Below are 24,226 nucleotides of genomic sequence, written 5' to 3'. Positions count from 1 at the left end.
ACAGCTTCTACCTTCATCTCTTTCTCTTTTTCTAACTTAGCAACCAGTGCTATGGACCCTCCTTTCTTCCTTCCTTTATCCATCCTCTCATCTTGCTCTATTTTAAGCTCATATGTTTTCAGGATGCCATACAGTCTCTCCAAGGTAAACTCCTTGTAATCCTGTGAATTTCTCAATGAGACTGTGATTGGCTTCCACTCTTTTGGAAGAGATCTAAGGAACTTGAGGTTAAAGTCTTTTATTTGATAGACTCTTCCATGCAACTTCAGAGCATTTAGTAGATTTTGAAATCTACTAAAAATATCAGTGAGAGACTCACTTTCTTCACAGTGGAAGTGCTCATATTGCTGAATTAGCAGCTGCATCTTATTCTCCCTTACTTGCTCAGTACCATCACAAATAATCTGGATTGTGTCCCAAACCTCTTTGGCTATTTTGCAGTTAATGATGTTATCAAACATATCACCATCAACTCCATTGAACAATATATTCATGGCCTTCGTGTCTTTCCAGACTTGCTCAATATCAGGATCTGACCATTCATGCCTAGGTTTGGGAACAGATGGTTCATTGCCTGTTGCAGCTCTCATTGGTACATGAGGACCTCTCTCTATACAATCCACATAGGCCTTATCTTGGGAAAGAAGATGTAGGTGCATTTTCATCTTCCAATGGTGATAATTATCTTTGTCCAGAAATGGAATTTTGACTCCAACATCCTTCTTGTTCATCTTGCTGTTTGTTGTGATCTTTATACTATTTATATTTCAAGAGCTTGCTCTGATACCAATTGTTATTGCCTAACAATACAACAAGAATTATAGAAGGGGGGTTGAATGTAATTCTGACTACTTTTTCAAGATTTTAAAAACAGTTCTAACTTGACAAATATATAAGTGTTTGATTTGCAGATTGCGGAATGAAGTAGTTATATAAATCAAACTACAAAGTAATAAAAACACAAGCTTTTAAAACTTTCTGGTGGATTTGAAAGTATGCACCAGATATATATATATATATATATATATATATATATATATATATATATATATCGAATGAGAACTCTGTGAAGCTTGAATAGCTCACAGCTGCTTACAAGTAGAACAAACAAACTACAGAGAAATTCTTACAAGTACAACTTTTTCTATCTCTCTTTTTAATTGTGTTTGCTTAGTTGAATGTTCTACTAGCTACACTTGATTTATATATCACCAAGTTTACATGACAATAAGACAAGATAATAAAACAAAATATATCTAGTCTAACTCCATGATGCTTCACTGCTCTATTCCAGCATCTTTGAATATCTTCATAATAGCATGGAAATGGTAATACTTCTTTGTTCTCAAATTCCTACTTAACAGGCTGCCACATTCCTTTTACAAACACCCAACGTATGTGACTGTGTTGTCACTATCAACAGATATTTGAATTTGATCATCTGTCGGGTACATGCTTGTCATCCGTCAGGTAGCTATGTTGATCATTCGTCGGGTAGCTTTGTTGATCATCCGTCGGGTAGCTATTTGTCACTTGACTCCATTTCACTTATACAGAATTACGAGACATCTCATATTTACACTTAATCAACCTATTCTACATATCCACTAGTAGTCAACATGACTCATATGCTCCTACAGATTCTACACAAAGTTGTTTGCAGAAATGTGCTACAATACTTACTTGTTATATAAGCTATTCACCCGCGGGACTATATTAAATCATCCGTCGGGACTATATTTGATCACCGTCGGGTGCTACAAAATACACTAAGTTAAATCTACTAAGGTGTTTTGTTTAATTTATCATCAAGTTCTCAACATATTCCTAACACATTTTGACGTTTATGACGAAACATACGAGGAAATAATTTATCCGCCATGAAAATGTGAAATTTAAGACAAGAAATATACCTTGAATTAACAAAACTACTTGAATTTCTTGATAAAAATGCTCCAAAATAGCCTAAAATGTAAACTTGGAGAGTAGATTTTTTTTGGAAATTTTGGTGTTTTTGTGTGGTGAAATGAGGAGCTTTTGGGATGTTGGGGATAAGGAAGCAGTACCCCACCACGGAAAATTTCCGCGGTCCGTCCTGACCAACCGCGGAAAGTTTCAGCGGTCCGGCTGTGATCTTAGGCCTTCATCCCTGATAAGCTGTTTGTTAACATATGGTCTACAACAAATAGTTGTTGTAGACCCGTCCTCTTATATAAAATCACACACAGTTTATATTTTTTTGAAAATCAAACCTAACAGTTGCAGCAAATGACCATTGGATTCTTAAAGACTCAGCTCATTCGGGAGAAGATTTTTTTCTTGACTCATTTCTGAACTATAGATTTACCAGCAAATACACGGAGTGCAGTATAGTTCTTGGCTTGCCTGCTGTTAGATATATTTGTGATGTCATGTCTAATGATGATTTATGTTTAGTTTTCAGATCTTACTTAACAGGACAAATCAGTACTTAACTGGAAATCAGTACTTATACTGAAGTCAGGACTTAAGATATCAGAACTTAAGTTGTCAGAACTTAAGTTATCAAAAGATATTTATTAGGAGATAATATCAGGACTTAAGGAGACGTTTAGATAAGGAAGGCGGCTGATTAAAAGGAAAGAAGATCGAGCTAAAACAAGAAAGAGATATGCATGAAGAAGAATTCTATAAAGAATAGAATACTTGGAAGAAAAGATAATTGATTGATATATATTAGGAAGCAGAATTATATTCGATATCAATTAGAAGATTATCTTGTAACTGTGTAGTATATAAACACAGACATAGGGTTTACACTATATGTGTTATCTTAATCGAAAATATTATTCTTTGTAACTCTAGCAGCTCTCGTGATAATTTGTTCATCACTGAGAGAGTACATTTCTTTGTAACAGAGTTTATTGTGTTAAATAAAATATGTGTTCTGTTACTTGAGTTCTTATATTCGATTTGATTGTAGTAAACACTGTATTCAACCCCCTTCTACAGTGTGTGTGACCTAACAAGTGGTATCAGAGCAGTCTGTTAACACACATACAGTAAAGATCCAAAATAATCATGTCTGAAGAAGAGAAAACTCCAACCAAGCCCACCAAAACTGAAGAAACTCCAAAGACTCAAATCCATAATCGATATGAGACTATTAGGGTTCCCATACTGAAACCTTCTGAGTATTCCATATGGAAAGTGAGGATGACTATGTTTCTGGAAGCTACAGATCCAGAATACCTTGACAGAATTAATGAAGGACCACATAAGCCAACCAAGCTCTCTGTTGTAGTTGCAGATCAGCCAACAAAGTCTGTACCAAAGGAGAAAAGTGAATATACAGCTGAAGATATCTCATCTATTGCAAAGGATGCAAAGGTAAGACATTTGCTGCATAGTGCCGTTGATAATGTCATGTCAAACAAGGTAATTAACTGCAAGACTGCAAAGGAGATATGGGATGCCTTGGAGACAAGATGCCAGGGAACTGATTCAATTAAGAAGAACAGGAAGACTATACTCACTCAAGAGTATGAGCACTTTGACTCAAGACCTGATGAGTCATTAACTGGTTTATATGACATATTTTTCAAACTCTTGAATGATCTGTCACTGGTGGATAAGGAATATGATCTTGAAGATACCAATCTTAAATTCCTTTTAGCACTTCCTGAAATTTGGGACTTGAAGGCAACTTCTATAAGAGACAACTATGCTCTTGATGAAACTACTCTTGATGAAATTTATGGTATGCTCAAGACTTATGAACTTGAGATGGAACAAAGAAGCAAGAGGAATGGGAGAAAGTCAAGGACAGTTGCTCTTAAGGCTGAGGAGGAATCCCCTAAAGTGGCTGTCTCAAGGAAAGGCAAACGAAAGGCACTCATCACAAAGTCTGATACTGAGTCATAAAGTTCTGATAGTGATGAGGATTCAGAAACTGAAAGTCTATCTGAGATGGATGCTGATGAAGAGATGATGAAATTGTGTGCTCTTATGGTGAAGGGTATCACAAAGATAGCTTACAGGAAATTCAAAAGGGGAAAGAAGTTTTCCAGGAAAGGTGCAAGTTCTGATAAGAAAGGTTTCAGAAAATCTGAAGGCAAAGGAGGAAATTCTGACAGAGGAGATTACTCAAATGTCAAATGCTACAACTATGGTGAGAAAGGCCACATATCTCCTGATTGCAAGAAAGGAAAAAGTGACAAAGGCAAGGCTCTTATCACAAAGAAGAAAAGCTGGACAGACACTTCAGATTCTGAAAGTGAGGTGAATTATGCCTTGATGGCAAATGCTGATAGCAGTTCTGAAGCTGCTGAGTTAAAGGTACCTCAAACAACTTATGCTTTTCATATTGATGATATTACTGAGTTGAGAAGATATCTTAAGACCATGTTCATTAGTTATAGAGATCAAACTTTAACATGTGAAAGATTAACTTCTGAAAATCTTGCTTATAAAAAGAGGAGTGATTATTTAGAAAAAGAGTTAGTTATGTTCCATCAAACTCAGAAAGATAGAGATGATGCTTTCTACATTAGAGATGAAGTGCTTAAAATGAATGAATCTCTAAAAACTGAGTTAGAAAAGGAAATAGAGATTATCAGGACTTAGACTAACTCTGGCAGAACAACTCAGAATTTGTTAAGTAGTGGAAATTGGAAAGAGGGCTTAGGTTATGGAGATGATAAGAATAATAAAGGAACTGTAGAAATTGAGCCTATAGTTGTTAAACAAAAACCAAAGGTAAATCCTGTTAAGTTTGTAGCTGTAAAGTCTGATACTGATAAATCAGAAGTTAAAGAGAAATTAACTTCTGACAAACCAAAACAGGATAAGCCAACTGAAGTTAACATAGGCTTGATGACAAAGAAGCAGCTTAAGCATAAGCTGAAAAATGTTAAGAATGTAAACAAGGTAAAGCCACCTAGGAAAAATAGGAATGGAAATGAAGGTGTGAATAAAAGCAATGATTATAAGCCTATTCCTAATGCTCCTAGAAAGAAATGTTATAACTGTGGAAATTCTAACCATCTGGCTTCTTTTTGCAGGAAGAATAAGAACATAAACTCCTTACCTTCAAAATCAGGAGTTAAGAGTCAGTCTGTTAGATATAGGCCACAAAATCCTTGTTTACATTGTGGTAGTTTATGGAATTCCATTTATACTTTTAAGGAATATCAAAGTTTGTTTATGATTACTATCAAATAAAACCTTCTTTAAAGAAAGTTAGCATTGTTCCTTCTAGTGTAAGTTCTGATGCAAAGTCTGATACTGTAAATTCTGATAAGAAAATTGTTAACATAAACTCTGATGTTAAATCCGCTATAAATGTTAATAAACTTAATAAGGCCAAAGGATCCAAGCAAGCCTGGGTCCTTAAAACTAATTATTAGTGATCTTTGTGAATGCAGGCCAACAGGAAAAGCATCCTAGTTCTGGAAAGTGGATGTTCAGGACATATGACTGGAAATAAAGCCCTGCTATCAGACTTTGTGGAGAAGGTTGGCCCAGGTGTTTCTTATGGAGATGGAAACATGGAAAAAACTCTGGGATATGGCAATATCAATCTTGGGAATGTCATCATTGAAAAAGTAGCTCTAGTCTCAGGACTTAAACATAATCTGCTGAGTGTTAGTCAAATCTGTGACAGAGGTTATCATGTGGATTTCTTTGAAGAACACTGTGAAGTTGTAAGCAAATCTACAGGCAAAGTTGTTCTGAAAGGATACAGGCATGGTAACATTTATGAAGCCAAGCTTTCAACAGGTTCTGATGGTTCTGCAATCTGTCTGTTAAGTAGAACATCAATTGAAGAAAGCTGGGATTGGCACAAGAAACTCTCTCATTTAAATTTTAACAATATAAATGAACTTGTCGAGAAAGATCTTGTGAGAGGACTGCCAAAATCAGTATTTGCTCCTGATGGCCTTTATGATTCCTGTCAAAAGGCAAAAATAAAAAAAATCTTCATTCAAGAGCAAGACTGAATCTTCAATTCTTGAGCATTATCACCTATTACATGTTGATCTATTTGGTCCAGTGAATGTCATAGCTATTGCAAAGAAGAAATATACTATGGTCATAGTGGATGAGTTCACCAGATACACATGGGTGTATTTCTTGCACACAAAAAGTGAAACTGCATCTATCTTGATTGATCATGTCAAACAACTGGATAAATTGGTCAAAGACTCTGTGAAAATAATAAGAAGTGATAATGGCACTGAGTTCAAGAATTTGATTATGGAAGAGTTCTGCAAAGACCATGGAATCAAGCATGAATTTTCTGCTCCTGGAACTCCACAGTAAAATGGAGTTATTAAAAGAAAGAATAGAACTCTTATTGAAGTTGCACAAACTATGCTTGATGAAGCAAAGTTACCAACCTATTTTTGGGCTGAAACTGTGCAGACTCCTTGTTTTACTCAAAATGCAACACTTATCAAAAAGCATGGAAAGACACCATATGAGATGGTGAAGAAAAAGAAGCCAAATCTGAAGTATTTTCATGTATTTGGATGCAAGTATTTTGTTCTTAAGACTCATCCTAAACAGCTATCCAAATTTGATCTAAAAGCTGATGAAGGAATTTTTATTGGATATCCACTTTCCACAAAAGCCTTCAGAGTCTACAATTTAAGAACAAGGGTTGTCATGGAATCTATCAATGTCTCTTTTGATGATAAGAAGATTACAGGACTTGGAGATTTCAATGATCATGATCAGCTAAGATTTGAGACTGAAGTTTTAAATTCTGATACTGTAAATCCTGATAGTCAAAATCCTGACAGTCTAAATCCTGATACTGCAAACTCCGATGGGTTAAACTCTGATGTTATTGAAAATGTGGTAACTACGCCAAAGGAAAATGCACCTGTGCAGGGGGAGCATATTGAAGATCAAACCACATCTCAAGAAGCATCAGAAACTAGAACAGGCTCTTCAAGTTCTGATGGGCCAAGTTCTGATAATTCTGGAAACTCAAATTCTGAAGGATCCAACTTAGAGAGCATAATTTCAGGGGGAGCATCAGATAATGTTGATGGAGACAGCATGGATCATGGGGGAGCATCCGGTTCTAGAGATAATCTTCCATCTGTAAGGAAGTGGACTAAAGCACATACACCTGACTTGATTATTGGAGATCCTGAAGCAGGTATTAGAACTAGAATAGCAACATCAAATGAATGTCTCTATCACTCTTTTCTTTCTCAGACTGAACCAAAGAAAGTGGAAGAAGCTCTTCAAGATGTTGATTGGGTGCAAGCAATGCAGGAAGAGTTAAATGAATTTGAAAGAAATAAAGTCTGGACCCTAGTGCCAAGACCAAAGAACAGATCTGTTGTTGGTACAAAGTGGGTGTTCAGAAACAAAACTGATAGTGATGGCATAATTACATGGAATAAAGCAAGGCTGGTTGCAAAAGGATATTCTCAACAGGAGGGAATTGATTATGATGAAACATTTGCACCAGTTGCTAGATTGGAAGCCATAAGGATATTTTTGGCTTATGTCGCTCACAAAAAGTTTACAGTCTTTCAAATGGATGTAAAAAGTGCTTTTCTTAATGGAGAATTGGAAGAAAAAGTATATGTTGAACAACCTCCAGGTTTTGTAGATTCAAAATTTCCTCATCATGTCTATAGACTTGATAATGCACTTTATGGCCTTAAGCAAGCTCCAAGAGCATGGTATGAGACCTTAGCTCAGTTTCTTCTGGAAAGTGGATTTAACAGAGGGGCTATTGATAAAACATTATTTTATCTCAACCATGGAAAGGACTTACTTTTGGTGCAGATATATGTTGATGATATCATTTTTGGTTCTACAAATGACAGAGTCTGTAAGAAGTTTGCCAAGTTAATGCAGTCAAGATATCAAATGAGTATGATGGGAGAACTTAGCTATTTTTTGGGCCTTCATGTCAAGCAGAATGAAGAAGGAACTTTTATTTGTCAATCTAAGTATGCCAGAAATTTGTTGAAGAAGTTTGGAATGCAAGATTGTTCAAGTGCATCCACTCCTATGGCCACTGTAACAAAATTGGATAAGGATACTGGTACATCAGTAGATATTACTGATTACAGAGGTATGATTGGCTCACTACCCTATCTAACTGCAAGTAGACCTGATATCATGTATGCTACCTGTCTTTGTTCAAGATTTCAAGCAGATCCAAGAGAACCTCACTTAACAGCTGTGAAAAGAATTTTCAAGTACTTAAAGGGTACAGCTGATCTAGGATTGTGGTATCCTAGAGAATCAAACTTTAAGTTAATAGGTTACTCAGATGCAGATTTTGCAGGATGCAAAATTGATAGGAAAAGCACAAGTGGAAGCTGCCAATTTCTTGGAGGCAGATTGGTTTCTTGGTTTAGCAAGAAACAAAAGTCAATTTCCACATCAACTGCAGAAGCAGAATACATTGCTGCAGGAAGCTGTTATGCAAAAATTCTTTGGATGAAGAATCAGTTACTGGATTATGGGTTAATATATTCTAAAATCCCTAGTTACTGTGATAATCAAAGTGTTATTGCTAAGACAGGTAATCCAGTTCAACATTCAATGACAAAGCACATCAGCATTAGGTACCATTTCATAAGGGAGCATGTGATGGAAGGTACAGTGGAATTGCATTTTATTCTAACAGATCAACAACTAGCAAATATCTTCACAAAACCACTATGTGAAGCTACTTTTACAAGATTGGTAAATGAACTTGGAATGGTTTCAGGTTCTTTCTCTAAATCTGCTTAGTTTATGTTCTGATACATCAGACTTTATGATCAGTATTTACAGATATTACTATCTTTGTGTATTCTGTGCTTAAATTGAAATTTTCTAAGTACTGATTGTTGTCTGATGTGAATTTCTAAACTCTTTTAGTGATATGAATGTTTCTGTGACTATTCAATCCAATGAGGATAACTGTGCTAGATACTGACCTAGTAGTCTTTAACATATTGATGATCCCATGTATGAAGTAATTGTGTATGTAGAAATCTTTTAACACTAGCAAATTCTGATACTGGGCTTAGTTATGTTTACTTTATGTATCTTATTATTAAGTCAAAAAATAGAATAATGCTTCTTATCAGTTAAGTTCTGATGTTGGTAAATCTTATGGATGTACTAAGTGCTGATAAACCTCACTTATAAAAAGAAAAAGAAAAAGAAAAGAAATAAATATCAGGTACTCCTTTGAGATCTAGAGTAAAATTATGGAAGGGAAGACCCAAGTGCATTACTAGTATTAAGTAATATACATTAGAAAAGCAAAATAAATTCTCTTGGTGACTTTTCACATTCTCTGATTACTGGAGAAATACTCTGATAACAGCATAAATTCTAATAAGCAGTCGTGACTCACTTACACTGAGAAGCCACTGTAAAAAGGAATTTCAAAATATGCATAAAATGAGCACAAAATAGTTGAGGTGGACTCATGTATGAACTCATTCTATAATAGACTTCAGAATAATGACAGATTTTGAGCAAAGTTCTTAGTTATGCCTTATTTTTAAGATGTACTGAAGTGAATCAGACTTTACTCTTTGTCTGATATTTAGCTAAATGCACACACTTACACTCCTTATGAATGATGAAAATTACTGTGGTGATCAATGTTGTTTTAGATGAACAGTTTAAGTGTCAGTTGCATAAATTCTGAGGACAAGTTCTAATGGAAGTTCTGATGATTAAGTTCTGATGTACCCATATCAGTATTTGTGTGAGAATTACAGGAATAAAAATTCACCTTTCGAGTTAAGGAGCCATATTCTGATGACTTTTAAATTCTGATCAAGTTCTGATGCTTACGTGGCAGTATTTATTTACTTGATTTATTTTTGGTCATTTCTTGAACGGTTATATTTTCTCAGAATATTGGTTTATGTGAGATAAATCAGTCATAATAATTGTGGGTTAGTGGTTATCGTGTATGTCTTGAAAAACTACATGTGCACAATAATTGTTCATTATTTCCTGTGCCCATTAACTCTGGGTTTAGATCTTTTACTGACTATTATTATTACACATTGGTCTAGGGAGACGAGGTATCATAATTTTTACTTATAATTATTAAATACTCCTCATGTCTCTTGGTATTCTATTGGCTATTTAAACCAACTATACATTCCAGCCGGTACATCTTCCATTTTTCTCACAAACTCACTCTTTTTACATACTCATCGAAAACATGGTTCGTTTCAATTTGTTCATGAACTATGAAACTTTCAATATAGAGTTGAGTTGTGATGACTGGCAGCAGGAGTGGCATGTCACCGCCATTCCTGATGAACTCTAGAATTCAGTTCCGCAAGAGGTTCACACAGACCTCTTGTTCTTTTCGATGGAATATCACCTTTATCTTGATCGTTTGGATGAGGAAAGGAGAGAAGCTCTCCGTCAGCAAGAACGGATCATCCGTCGTGCAGTGCTCTTCGTCAGTAGCAACAAGAACTAGTCGATAGGGTTTTCTTAGACTAGGACTAAGGCTGTTGATGTTAAGACTCTAAGATTAGGTCTATCTTGTAATTTTTGAATGTAATTGATAAATTTCATCAAATGTACTCATCTGATATGTTAATGAAATTTTATTTAATTGCAAGATTTGATCTTTATTTCTCAAATTATGTGACTGTGCATGCTTTACTCGCCAATTGTCAATCTTTACTTCGTCAATTTTTCACTTTATCCCGTGATGAATGTTTTGATTCAATACTGGTCGATTATAAATGTTGATGATTTGAGAAAACAGATGAGTCAGATAATGAGGAACAGGTTCCCCTATCAGAACCTGTTGTTGTAGAAGCTGAGAAGATCACTTCTCAGAAAGATACTGAAATTGGGAGTTCTAGGCCCCTCAAAAGGCTTAGAAAGATAAATTCTGATGATAAAACTCCCACAGTATCTCCTCTCTTGAAGAAAGTGAAGAAACAAAGAGCTCACAGGGACACAGTTGAGTCAGATTCAGAAGATGAGGAAACAGCAACTAAGGAAGGGGGTCAGGAATCTCTGATCCCAACAGAACCAATTGTGATTGAATCTCTTTCTTCTATACAACCATAATTTGCTGAAGCCACTGAATCTACACCACCACTGTCACCAACTCAAGTTCAAGAAACTTCTCAGGACAGAGTTCCTATGTCTCCTATCAATAATCCAGTACATGTTGAAGACCCAGGTATAAGTGCTGACATATACATACATAACTTGGTTGTGCCTGAGGTTCTGTACTTGGAAGCTCCACCAACTCAACTCACTCCACCAACCACACCAATTTTGAATGCTGATTTCAATACAGATATTCCATCAACACCAGTTCTGAATCTAGATGATGAAGATCAGATTTTAGGTGGGCATCAAAATTTGGATGTTGATCAGAACTTAGTTGCAGATTAGAATTTAGAGGATGATGTTGAAGCCTCTATAGCCTCCCATACTATTATTTTATCAGAGGATGCTGATACTGCAGACTCTGTAAGTTCTGATGCTGACAATGCTGAAATTACTGGTGAAGCTGCTACAAATGTAGATGCTGATGCAGCTGGTCCTTCAGAACATGCATCTCAACAAACAGTTAACAAAGCTGATTTGATCAAGAAGTTTGTTAGAGAGGATGCACCAGTACCTTGGAGTGAAACTCCTAGAGTAAAGGAGTGGACTAAGGAGTGGAACAAAGTTACTTTTGTTCCTAATGAAAAAATTCTTGCTGAGCACCTTGCTAAAGCTGATGAAATGCTGATAAATGATGATTTCAAGGCACAACTTAGAGTTACTGCATTGAGTATAAGGCACCTTCAAGGTCAACACTCAATAACTTATTACAAGGTGAACAAAATTCAAGAATATCTGATCCATCAAGATATGAATATAAAATTGGAAAAGAACGGATTTTTCAAACCAGCCTTTGACCGAATTGGGTATATTGAAAAGACTCAGGAGAAGAAACAAGATCAAATTTCTGAAATTCTAAAGAATCAAGCTTCTCAGCAAACTCAACTCAATGAGATCCAATCCTCAGTGGAATTGCTTGTCTCTCTTCTTTTACCTGCTGATGCCAAAAAGGGGGAGAAAGTGATTAAGTCCAAATGCAAACCTAGTCAAGTACTGAAGGGTAAGGATGCGGAAATAATGACCAGGAAAACTCTGGAATGGGTAGAGGTCATGGTCAAGGTAAAGGTTCTTCATCAAAGACAGCTGAAACTTCTATACAGAGATCAAGTTCTGATACTGGGAGAAGAAAAGTTCTGATACTGGTAAAAGGATAAGTTATGCTGGACATCTGGAGCTTGATGAAGAAATTTCAAAGAGATTATTTCTCAAAGAAAATACAGGAATGGACTTTGAAAGTCTAAAGGAAGAAGAAGCTAGACTTAAAGCAGAAAATTTCAACTCCAAGTCTAAAGCTTCTTTTGTTGAAAAGAAACTTCCAAAACCTAAGGGTATTGTGATTAAGGAGAAGACAATATCTGAGGCAACCAAAGCCAAATCACAAGTGGAGGTAGATCCAAGATCCAAGGGTAAAGAAAAAATTGATGAACCTGTAAAGGTATATATGCCAATCATGGATCTAGAGACAAAATCTGATGAAGATGCTAGTCTGATTTTGAAGAAAAAGGATATTCAAACAACCTCTGACAGAGCTCATGTTGTTCAAGATCAGGACTTAGTAAATTCTGATATAACAGTGAAGCAAGCAACCTCTGACATGGCTCAAGTTGGCTTGATATCAGAAGATAAAGAAAAGGAAACCTCTGACATTGCTCATGTTAAACCTTCAAGGATGTTACTACCTGGTTTTACCAAAGCTCAACAGACTCAACATTTGAAGACTACATCAAGTGGTTTTGAAGCAAGAGTTGTTACAGGAAAGGAAGCAAGAGACAAATCAGGATTGGGTAGTTCTAAAGAGAAGAGAGTAAACAATACTACCAATGATCCAACTTCCTTGAGTGAACCAGGAGTAGTAACAACTCCTGAGAGATTGAATCAACTTGAATCTGTACAAATGGTTTACCACTCTGTTTTGAAAGAAGATGTTACGTTATACTTATGACAGATGGGAGGGTATTCCATATTAGGAAGAATGCTATTCCATTGAAGTATTTTGAAGAACTGGAACATGTTCTATTTCTACTTCAAGTGAAAAATAGATCAACAGATGGTGTTGCAGGTTATTTAAAATCAAATATTCAAAGACATAAGAGGCTTTACTCTATAAAGTCTGACAACCCATACTGTCCGAAGTACAGATCTCACAGAGAAATTGTTGAAATGAAGCCTAATACCGCAAAGATCATCACTACATTTTCTGGTATTAAGGGACTTGAATTCAATCTGGAGTCTGATGAAGCCTTTATAATCAGATTGGATCAGGATATAAGAAAAGCTAAAATAAATGATCTCAGGGCTGCTATCTTTCAAACTGGTGAAGATACAGTTGAACTGAAAAATGCTAAAAAGGGGATGGTAAATGAACTTGAATATGCTGAGAGATGTTTGTTGAAGAACTATCTCAGAACAACTCCTGACATCAAAGAGATTAGAAATTGAAGCCAAGTCAAAGATCTACAACTGCTTAAATTCTGAAAGATATACAAACTGAAGCTGAAATCAGACTTTGAAGATGGTAAAGCTATAAGGACTGTAAGTTGTAGTTATCTAATTCTCATGCATTTGTACTTAATGTTTTTGATATCATCAAATATCTGTTGAACTTGTATATTATGCTAATTTACAAGTTGGGGAAGATTTTTAGATAAATCTGTGATGTCATGTCTAATGATGATTTGTGTTTAGTTTTCAGATCTTACTTAACAGGAAAAATCAGTACTTAACTGGAAATCAGTACTTATACTGAAGTCAGGACTTAAGATATCAGAACTTAAGTTGTCAAAACTTAAGTTATCAGGAGATATTTATCAGGAGATAATATCAGGACTTAAGGAGACGTTCAGATAAGGAAGGCGGCTGATTGAAAGGAAAGAAGATCGAGCTAAAATAAGAAAAAGATATGCATGAAGAAGAATTCTACGAAGAATAGAATACTTGGAAGAAAAGATAACTGATTGATATATATTAGAAAGCATAATTATATTCAATATCAATTAGAAGATTATCTTGTAACTGTGTAGTATATAAACACAGACATAGGGTTTACACTATATGTGTTATCTTAATCGAAAATATTATTCTTTATAACTTTAGCAGCTCTCTTGATAATTTGTTCATCACTGAGAGAGAACAGTTCTTTGTAACAGAGTTTATTGTGTTGAATAAAATCTGTGTTCTGTTACTTGAGTTCTTATATTTAATTTGATTGTAGTAAACACTGTATTCAACCCCCTTCTACAGTATGTGTGACCTAACACCTGCTGTTTAGGAATATTTTCTGTTAACTTTTAAGTACAAGACAAAATCAAGTGGAAATTTAAAGGGAATGAAAGAAATAATGCAGTTTGTTAGAAGAATTTCTTGGCAAAAAACTATTTATATCATAAGTTCCTTTAAAAAACTAACTTGCAATACTCACTCTTATACAAATAGCACAATAGAAAGTTAAGAACAAAACACAAGTATCAAGTCCATGCGCATTGCACTATTTTCCTACAGAGTTGAGCTGTGATGGCTCTCTGAATGATAACCTTGTACTGAGACTTTTTATTACTACCAAAACTTCTGATTATTACTAAATATTGCAGTAATGGCTTGCGCTTCAGTATCGTCAGTTGAATGTTCTTATTATTCAGGACTGTGTTAGCCTAATTTGGAACAAATGAACCAATAGCCAGCACTGCCAAGAACTCTGTTACGTGGCTGAAACTTTGTAGAAATCATTCAAGGAAGGTTCAAACCTGCTTGAACGATTGTCTCTAATAAAGTGATAGTGCAATTCAATGTGTAACATTGAATTGACTGAAAGCTTTTAATATTATCATAGATTTTGACATGTTGATTTACTGGGACTGACAAAGGTTTATAACTTAACAAATTAGACATGGCTAGCATAATGAGAGTGAATTTCTTTTGACTTCAAAAAAATATCAGCATTTGTTCTAGAACCTCCAAGCCTAGGTAGTACTTCTACTCCTAGATCCTCATTCAATAACAGAAGGATTATCCACAGTTAGAAAGATATCATCCATATAAACCATATTTATGGCAAGTAAAGGATCTTGTTTATAAATGAACATATATTTAATTCCATCGGTTCTGGATGTAGACCAGATAAAGATTCTTCTAACTTGCACACAATAACATTTAATAATTGATATAAATTTTATGCAACTAGCTATTATAGTTATTCATCATACCAACTATATATATATATATACACTTCAACATAATTATTGCTTTGCTTTCTGCTTAGACATAGAGGTCTATGGCAACAATTTTAAAAATACAAACACACAAAGTGGTCTATCTGGATAGCTATATGTTTCAAGATAACATACGAATCAGTGATTTATACATTAACATATGAATCAGTGATCATTCTTGTAATATCCCATATTTTCAAATATTATTATTATAATTATTTGGAATTATTTATGTGATTTTTATGTGAATTTTGGTGAATTATCTGATAATTAGAATTGATGTTTGGGTGTTTAGATGTGATATTATTTAAGTATTTGAATTTTTATATGTCCAGAATAAAATATAGATAATCGTGATATTTTTCTGGTAATTTTTGGACTGTTAGATGATTTTATATTGATTTATGAATTATTAATTATTTTCTGAATAATTACCAAAATTATTTTATAAAGCCGAGAATCGTCCGACTTCAACCGTTTTTGCGTTTTTACAACCCGAAACTCTTCCGAAAACTCCTTTCTAACCTAATCTGGTAATTTCGGACATTTTCCGTGTTTTGACTTTTTCAATCCGGATTACAGTTTGACCCGTGCGCGGCCCGGCGCAAGATTTTCGATACGATAGTTATTTCGGTAATCAATAAAACCCGTATTCTCGAAAGACGGGATATTTTTACGTTATTTTCGTATATAGTGTTTTATAAAAAGCTCGGTTTTGATAATTATCCAATTCTGGTATTTAATTGTATCGTTTTTATAGTTACTTAGTGGCTAAGTAACTAATTTAACGATTGTTAGGAATATATGTGCATTAGTTTGATGATATGATTAACAAAACACTTAAGTAGAAGTTTAGTGTTTGTAGCCTCAACGGATAAGACCACTTTGGCTATCCGTTGATGGTGCAGCTTTACTTAGAAATAAGTCTAGTGTTGTAGCACATTTCAGTCTCTTTATTTAAGATATAATTCTTAGAAGTTGAGAGAAAATATAAGTCATGTTGACTACTAGAAGATATGCAAATAGGAAGGCCAATTGTAAATATTTCATGCCTTGTAATTTTGTATAAATGAAGTGGTATCAACGGATATCTTAAAGACCTTCAACGGATGACAAACAAAGCTTCAACGGATGTCTCTAAAGCTTCAACGGATAGAGCTTCAACTGCTAACACATCAACGGATAAAGCCATCAACGGATGAAGGCTTCAACGGATGTTCTGTTAAATAGCAGTTGATAAGTGGTAGTTGTAACAGCAGACAGAGGCACATGGGTTGACAGAGATAACTGAAATGTGGAAGCCTAATTTCAGGAACATCAGAAAAAGCAGCCGTTCTACTCTAGTACAAAGAGGCAATAGTCAACAAAGTACTTGAGTGATATGGAGAAGAAACAAGTGGAGAACTTATTTTATTATTGTATTTTTATCTTTGTCTTCACTTGTACACTTGGTGATATAAAAACCAAGTAGCAGCTAGTAATTAGATAAGAATTTTTCCAGTGCTGTTTAGAAAAATCTTGAGAGAAAAATTATCTAGTTTGTACTAGGACGCAGCTGTGATCAACATCTTGAATCACAGATTTTCTGAAATACCATCTCTGGTGGAACAACAATCCACCAGAAAAGTTTTTAAGGTCTGTTGTGTTCTTTACATTAGTGCTTGAATATATATCTGTCTGTATTAGCTTAATGCAATTCACACACTTGTTTATCTTGAACACAAAGCCTTTAAAACTGCTCAAAACTTGAAAAAGTTTTGAGATTTACATTCAACCCCCCTTCTGTAAATCTCATTGTTAGTCCACTAGGAATAACAATTGGTATCAGAGCAAGCTCCTGACACACAAAGAGTTTAAAGATCTTGGAAACTAACAAAGATGAGTAAGAAGGTTATTGGAGTAAAAATCCCAGTTCTTGACAAAGACAGTTATCACCATTGGAAGGTGAAAATGCACCTTCATCTACTCTCCCAAGATGAAGGTTATGTAAACTGCATTGAGAATGGTCCTCACATTCCCCACAAAGTAGCCACAGTTGCTACGGCCACAATTGATGTTGGTCAATCCATTCCAAAACCTAGAGCAGAATGGACAATGGAAGACACAGAAGAAGTCCACAAGGATAAGAAGGCTATGAACATTTTGTTTAATGGTCATGACAAGGATATGTTTGATAATGTGATAAATTGCACAACTGCCAAAGAGGTTTGGGACACAGTTCAGCTACTGTGTGAAGGTACAGAACAAGTAAAAGAAAACAAAATGCAGCTTCTCATTCAACAGTATGAGTATTTTCATTTTGAAGAAAATGAATCTTTAAATGACACATTCAATAGATTCCAAAAGCTGTTGAATGGACTGAAGCTGTATGGTAGAGTGTACCAGGTGAAGGATTCAAATTTTAAATTTTTAAGATCCTTGCCAAAGGAATGGAAACCCATGACTGTCTCCTTGAGAAACTCTCAAGATTATAAGGACTTCACTCTTGAAAGATTATATGGAATCTTGAAGACTTATGAACTAGAGCTGGAACAGGATGAGGTATTGGAGAAGGGAAGAAAGAAAGGAAGTTCAGTTGCCGTGGTAGCTGAAAATGAGAAAGAATGCAGACAACAAACTGTGAGATCTACATCAAACTCCAAAGATGGCACAAGCAAATCAGAATCAAGCAAGGGTAAGGAGCAAGTTACTGAGAATGAAGACAACTCCAGCCAAGATGACTCTGATGGTATTGATGAGCATCTTGCATTTCTGTCCAGGAGATTTGCAAAGATGAAATTTAGGAAAAACACTAGAGCCACTAAACCTCATAAGAACATGGTGGACAAATCCAAGTTCAAGTGTTTCAATTGTGGTATAAGTGGACACTTTGCAAGTGAGTGCAGAAAGCCAACTTCTGAAAAGAAGAAATTTGACCAAGTAGATTACAAAAAGAAATATTTTGATCTGCTCAAGCAAAAAGAGAGGGCTTTCATTACTCAAGAAAAAGACTGGGCAGCTGATGGAGATGAAGAAGATGAAGATGTGGAATATGTCAACTTGGCTCTCATGGCTGATTCTGAGGAAAATGAAGTTAGTTCATCAAGCAACCAGGTAATCACTACTGATTTAACACAGCTTACTAAAGAAGAGTGCAATGATGCTTTTAATGACATGTCTACTGAATTGTATCATTTGCGTGTGTCTCTTAAATCTCTTGCTAAAGAAAATAGTAGGATTAAAGAGAACAATCTGTTTTTAAGTAATAGAAATGCTGTGTTAGAAGATAAGTTGATTGACCTAGAGAAAACTAAGCTACATTGTATATCTGTTGAAAATGAACTAGCTGAATCTGTTAAGAAAGTAGAAATACTTTCCAATCAATTAGAGAGAGGGCAAGAGGTGATTAAAGCCTGGAAGACATCTAGGGATGTTGGTGCTCAAATTTACAAGGTCCAAGGAATTGAATCATTCTGTGAGACTGACTGGGATAAAAACAAAAAGAAACTGGAATTAATTGATGGGCTGTCAACGGATGTGGAATCAATGGATGATGAAAGTTATCCGTTGAAGGAAGAAAAGGAGCATTCGTTGAAGGTTCCTCAATTAAAATAGGCAGATGTTTCTAAAAGTGAAAATCTAAAGAAACTCAACAAAAAGTTTGGATCAACTTCCAAGAACTTTGTCAAAGGAAAAGCAAACACATCCAAAGATTTCAGTAAGGTGAATATAGGACACATGACCTTAGAACAGTTAAAGAATAGGCTCAAAGTGGTTGAGGATAAAAAGGAAACTAAAAGGAAATCTAATAGAAATGGGAAGGTAGGGGTTAACAAACATAACAATTACACACCTGATAAGTATGCTCCTAGAAAAACTGTGTGCATTGTAGTAGTGTTAATCATCTATCTGCTAATTGCAAATCTATTAAGAAAACTCCCATACTTGTACCCTCTCCCATGGCTAATATGTCTGCATCACCTCTGCATGCTATGCCTGTTATGTCTCAATAGAATCCTTATGCACATTTTGCAAACATGCCATATTTTAACAATCCTTATCTTGCTGCATTTAGTATGCCTCAAATGCCATACAATATGCCAATATGGAATAACATGCTTGCACAATCCATGCCTTATCAAATTCCAAATGTGCTAAATGATTCTGTGACTAACCCTACACCTCAACCAACTACATCTAAGATCAAGGTTGACTCAAAGTTACTTAAGTCTAAAGATGCAGGAGGAATGAAGTCTGGGAGAAAGGCTAACAAGAATGGACCCAAGGAAACTTGGGTACCAAAATCAACTTGATTGATTTTATGGTGTGCAGGGAAAAAGAAGAAATCTATGGTACTTGGACAGTGGCTGTTCAAGACACATGACAGGAGATTTCTCCCTGCTCACTGAGTTTAAGAAGAGAGCTGGCCCTAGCATAACCTTTGGAGATGACAACAAAGGGTTTACTATGGGATATGGCTTGATTTCAACAGGGAATGTCATCATTGATGAAGTTGCATTAGTTGATGGTCTCAAGCACAACTTACTGAGCATCAGTCAACTATGTGATAGAGGGAATACAATTTCCTTCAATTCAGAAGTCTGTGTTGTCACCAGTAAGAAAGACAACAAAGTGATTCTAACTGGAGTTAGAAAAGGAAATGTGTACTTAGCTGACTTCAACTATACAGATGCAGAATCTATTACTTGTCTCTTCAGCAAAGCAAGTCCAGTTGAAAGTTGGCTATGGCACAAGAAGCTATCCCATTTGAATTTCAAGACAATGAATGATCTAGTCAAAAAGGACTTAGTCAGAGGAATTCCTCTTGTGGAATTCTCAAGAGATGGTTTGTGTGATGCTTGTCAGAAAGGCAAACAAAGGAAAGCATCATTCAAAAAGAAGCTTGAAACAACAATTGATGAACCATTACAGCTGCTACATATGGATTTGTTTGGACCAGTCAATGTATTGTCAATTGCAAGAAAAAGATATTGCTTAGTGATTGTAGATGATTTCTCAAAGTTTTCATGGGTCTATTTTCTTGGATCAAAGGATGAAGCAAGTGAAATCATTATCAATCACATCAGGCAAGTCAATAATCATCCTGACTTGAAGGTTAGGAATATCAGGAGTGACAATGGAACTGAGTTCAAGAATTTGTCAATAAGGCTGTTCTGTGAAGAAAATGGAATCATGCATGAGTTCTCAGCTCCAAGAACACCTCAGCAAAATGGGGTAGTTGAAAGAAAGAACAGATCTTTGATTGAGGCTGCCAGAACAATGCTTGAAGAATCAAAGTTACCAACATATTTCTGGGCTGAAGCTGTTAATTGTGCCTGCTACACTCAGAATATTTCTTTGATCAATCAAACTAAAGGCATGACTCCTTATCAGTTGTTCAAGAGAAGAAAACCAACTCTAAACTTTCTTCATGTCTTTGGATGTAAATGTTTTATACTGAGAAATCAATCTGACCATAAAGGGAAGTTTGATGCAAAGGCTGATGAAGGGATATTTGTTGGTTACTCAGCTGGAAAATCTTATAGGGTCTACAATCTAAGAACCAATATTGTTATGGAATCTGTGCATGTTGTGTTTGATGATAAAAAGATTGATGGACTAACAGATGAGGGACACAATGAGAGACTCAAATTTGACAACATTGAGATATATTGTGATGATAGTGAAGAGGAGATTGATGGAGATGACACTTCAAAAGGGATTCAAAAAAATGCCCTTGGATAATGCACAATATTCTGCATCCGTTGATAGAGGCAATGCAGTATTCGTTGAAAGACATAGTGCATCATCCGTTGAAGTACACATGCCCTTGGATTTCAAATGTTCTGCTCTAATGCAGATGTCGGTTTTATATCAAAACAACTATATATATATATTATAATGAACTTGCTGAGCATTTCTTTCGCTCATACTTGCCTGTTTTCAAATTTAACCTCCAGTAAGGACTAGCTTGAGTTGCTTAGCTGCGAAATTCGAGGAAGCAAAGAAGAAGCTCTTGGAAGGTGATTGGTCCAGGGTTTGCGGACTAGTGTAAGTTTTATTGTATAAATTTGTTTATATTATATTATATTATAGTTGTGTATTTTATTTGGGCCTAGTATACTTCCTTTCGAAGTTATACTAGTGGGTTTAATTGTGAGTTGGACTTTATTGAAAAGAGTTTTAAAAGAAAGTGAAAAATTATTGGTGGAATTTGGATACCTTGTTTCTAGAACTGTAACCTTAAAAGATCTTGGAGTAGTTTGGGGTCATTTATGATAATTATCTTCTGCTGGCATTTATTTATTGATTTAACAGGTTAATTTGGATTGAAGTTTTATAGTGACGACCAAATCCTCTGACTCCGGATTTGGGGGCGTTACAATTCTCATTATTATGCAAGTATTGTTTAAGCCCAATTTTGAACAAAAAATTTAATGGCACCACGACCAAGAGCCTTGGTAAGTGAAAGCTAGTCAAAATCAGTTAAGGAATAATCAAGGAGGCGTTTGGATGCACCATGAGAATAGGAATCAGGAATGGGAATGAAGGATATGAGAATGGGGGTTAATGAGAATGGGAATCAAATGGAAACCCAAGTGGTATGGTGGTTTTGATTTACTCACCAAGAGGGAATGGAGTTCACATTCCCCATCACTAATTTAGTAATCCAAACACTATCATTTGTGTTTAAGGTTTCGATTCCCGTTAACCATCAACCAAACACCCCCAAATATGTTTGAACAGTTGTCCTAATAAGGTCACAGGTGCAGTTCAGTATGTTTAACCCTCGCTTTGTTTACTGTTTTGTGTGCAATATCAATCGCTGCCTGAATGTTTAAAAGACAGTAGTAGCACATTAAGTAGCAACATAAAGAGAAAAAAAATGGTGTTCCAACCACATAATCTCCGCTATGATTAGTAGCCTCTGTACTTAGCCTCTGTTTTTCTCCAAGCAGTAACAATTTGCTGCTCTGCTTGTCGAAATATTCAAACAGGACCAATATTAAGAGTAACCATGCAACTGACCTGCACTTCCTCAAAATTCTTAAAGTTGCAAATTATTAAAAAGGAAAGATTAGCCTAAAACAGCCCTGCAATTTCCCAAAAATATCAGCCAAACGCTTTGTTTTTTGAGCTTACCTGCATACTGCTCAGTAAATTGTATGAAAACATTATGCTAGGCCTAGTTAAGGTAAGATATAGGCGCTTACCAACTAAACACAATAATAAATAGTATTGTAGTACGTACGTATTCCAGATCATCTTACCAACTAAACACGATAATAAATAGTACTGTAGTACGTACGTATACCAGATCATTATGGAGTTTGACATATTAGCATATTGGTCGTGCCTGGTATATTCAGAATGAATTTCTAGTATTCATCCTCCTAAACTTGAGACCCAATCACCTGGCGATAATTCTTGCAAATCATTACGGTTCTCTAGCTAGCAACATCAAGTTTTCGAAAATAAATGCAGGCACCTATATCCAGTCAGCACAGCTTCCCAAGTAAAACCACTTAAAAAAGTAACCATCCTCTTCATCTTGTTCATGTGTCACATTATCATGTCCGCATTTTTTGGACGATGGATTTCAACGCAGCATTAAGTTACCAAATTAGCTGTCATATTCAAATGTATGGAATTGAGAACCTTGCAGAATGAGAGGTTTAGTGACTCCAACACTATAAATTTTATTCACAGTTTATCCAAACAGTTTAAAACAGAATGTTCGATACCTTCAAATCAACAAATATATTTCAAAAAATTTTGCTCATTGATTGTTTTGTCCGCTAATGCATTGAATTCCGAATTTCGACTTATATTTTAATATGTAGCACGTTACTTGATCTTGTGGACGGTGGTGGATTTATAAATTCCTCATGTTGAGTTATGAATTTTAATGGTATCTTCCAGAAGCATGCTATATAGAAAGATTGGATTTTGGTGCTAGCGGGTGCTTGATTCAGGTGGATGAATAGGTGAAGAATGAGATTAATTGATATAGTCAATGCGTTTTGATATTTTGTAGAAATGAAAATGAAAGAGAAGGTAATTGTATTTAGCAAAGTTATTCTTCTTTACAATGTGACTACTGAATATATACAGAATGTTGTGGCGGGAAAATCTGTTATGCTAAATGAAAAAACTATACAGCTATGGACTTGACTAATTATATACATACTAGACTTGCTACAGAACTGGGCTTCACTACACTAATGGACATGTGAGCCCAACTCATATATATTACTCTTATTTTCAATATCCCCCCTCAAGTTGGAATCTGGTAAGACATGGATTCCCAACTTGGAAATAAGATTATATAACTGTGGAAATGGAAGTGATTTGGTGAAAACATCCGCAAGATGGTGACGAGTGGGAAGATATGTCAGCTTAATCAACCCTTCAAGTACCTTATCACGAGTAAAATGGCAATCTACTTCAATATGCTTCGTACGTTCATGAAAAATCGGATTCTTTGCTATGTGAATAGCAGACTGGTTGTCACAATGCAGTGTAACCGGAGTAAGATCATTAACCCCTAATCCCTGTAACAACCTAACAAGCCAAGTAACCTCAACAGCAACAGCTGTCATTGCTCTGTATTTAGCCTCAGAACTGGACCTGGATACAGTATGTTGCTTCTTGGATTTCCATGAAAGTGGAGAATTACCTAACATGAGAACATATCCAGTAATAGATCGTCTAGAGTCCGGGCAAGAAGCCCAAACAGAGTATGAAAATGCCTGCAGAGTGAGACTAGTAGAACCATTGAGCATAATACCTTAACCTGTTGTGTGAGAAACATAACTCAGAGTATGTGTCAATGCTCTAACATGAGTTACTCTAGGTGAATACATATATTGGCTAAGAAGTTGAACTGTATAGCTCAAATCAGGGCGAGTATGTGTTAGGTAATAGAG

Source organism: Apium graveolens, chromosome 6 (assembly GCF_009905375.1).
Source record: "Apium graveolens cultivar Ventura chromosome 6, ASM990537v1, whole genome shotgun sequence".
NCBI classification, from domain to species: Eukaryota; Viridiplantae; Streptophyta; class Magnoliopsida; order Apiales; family Apiaceae; genus Apium; species Apium graveolens.
Note: the sequence above shows the minus strand (reverse complement) of the source record.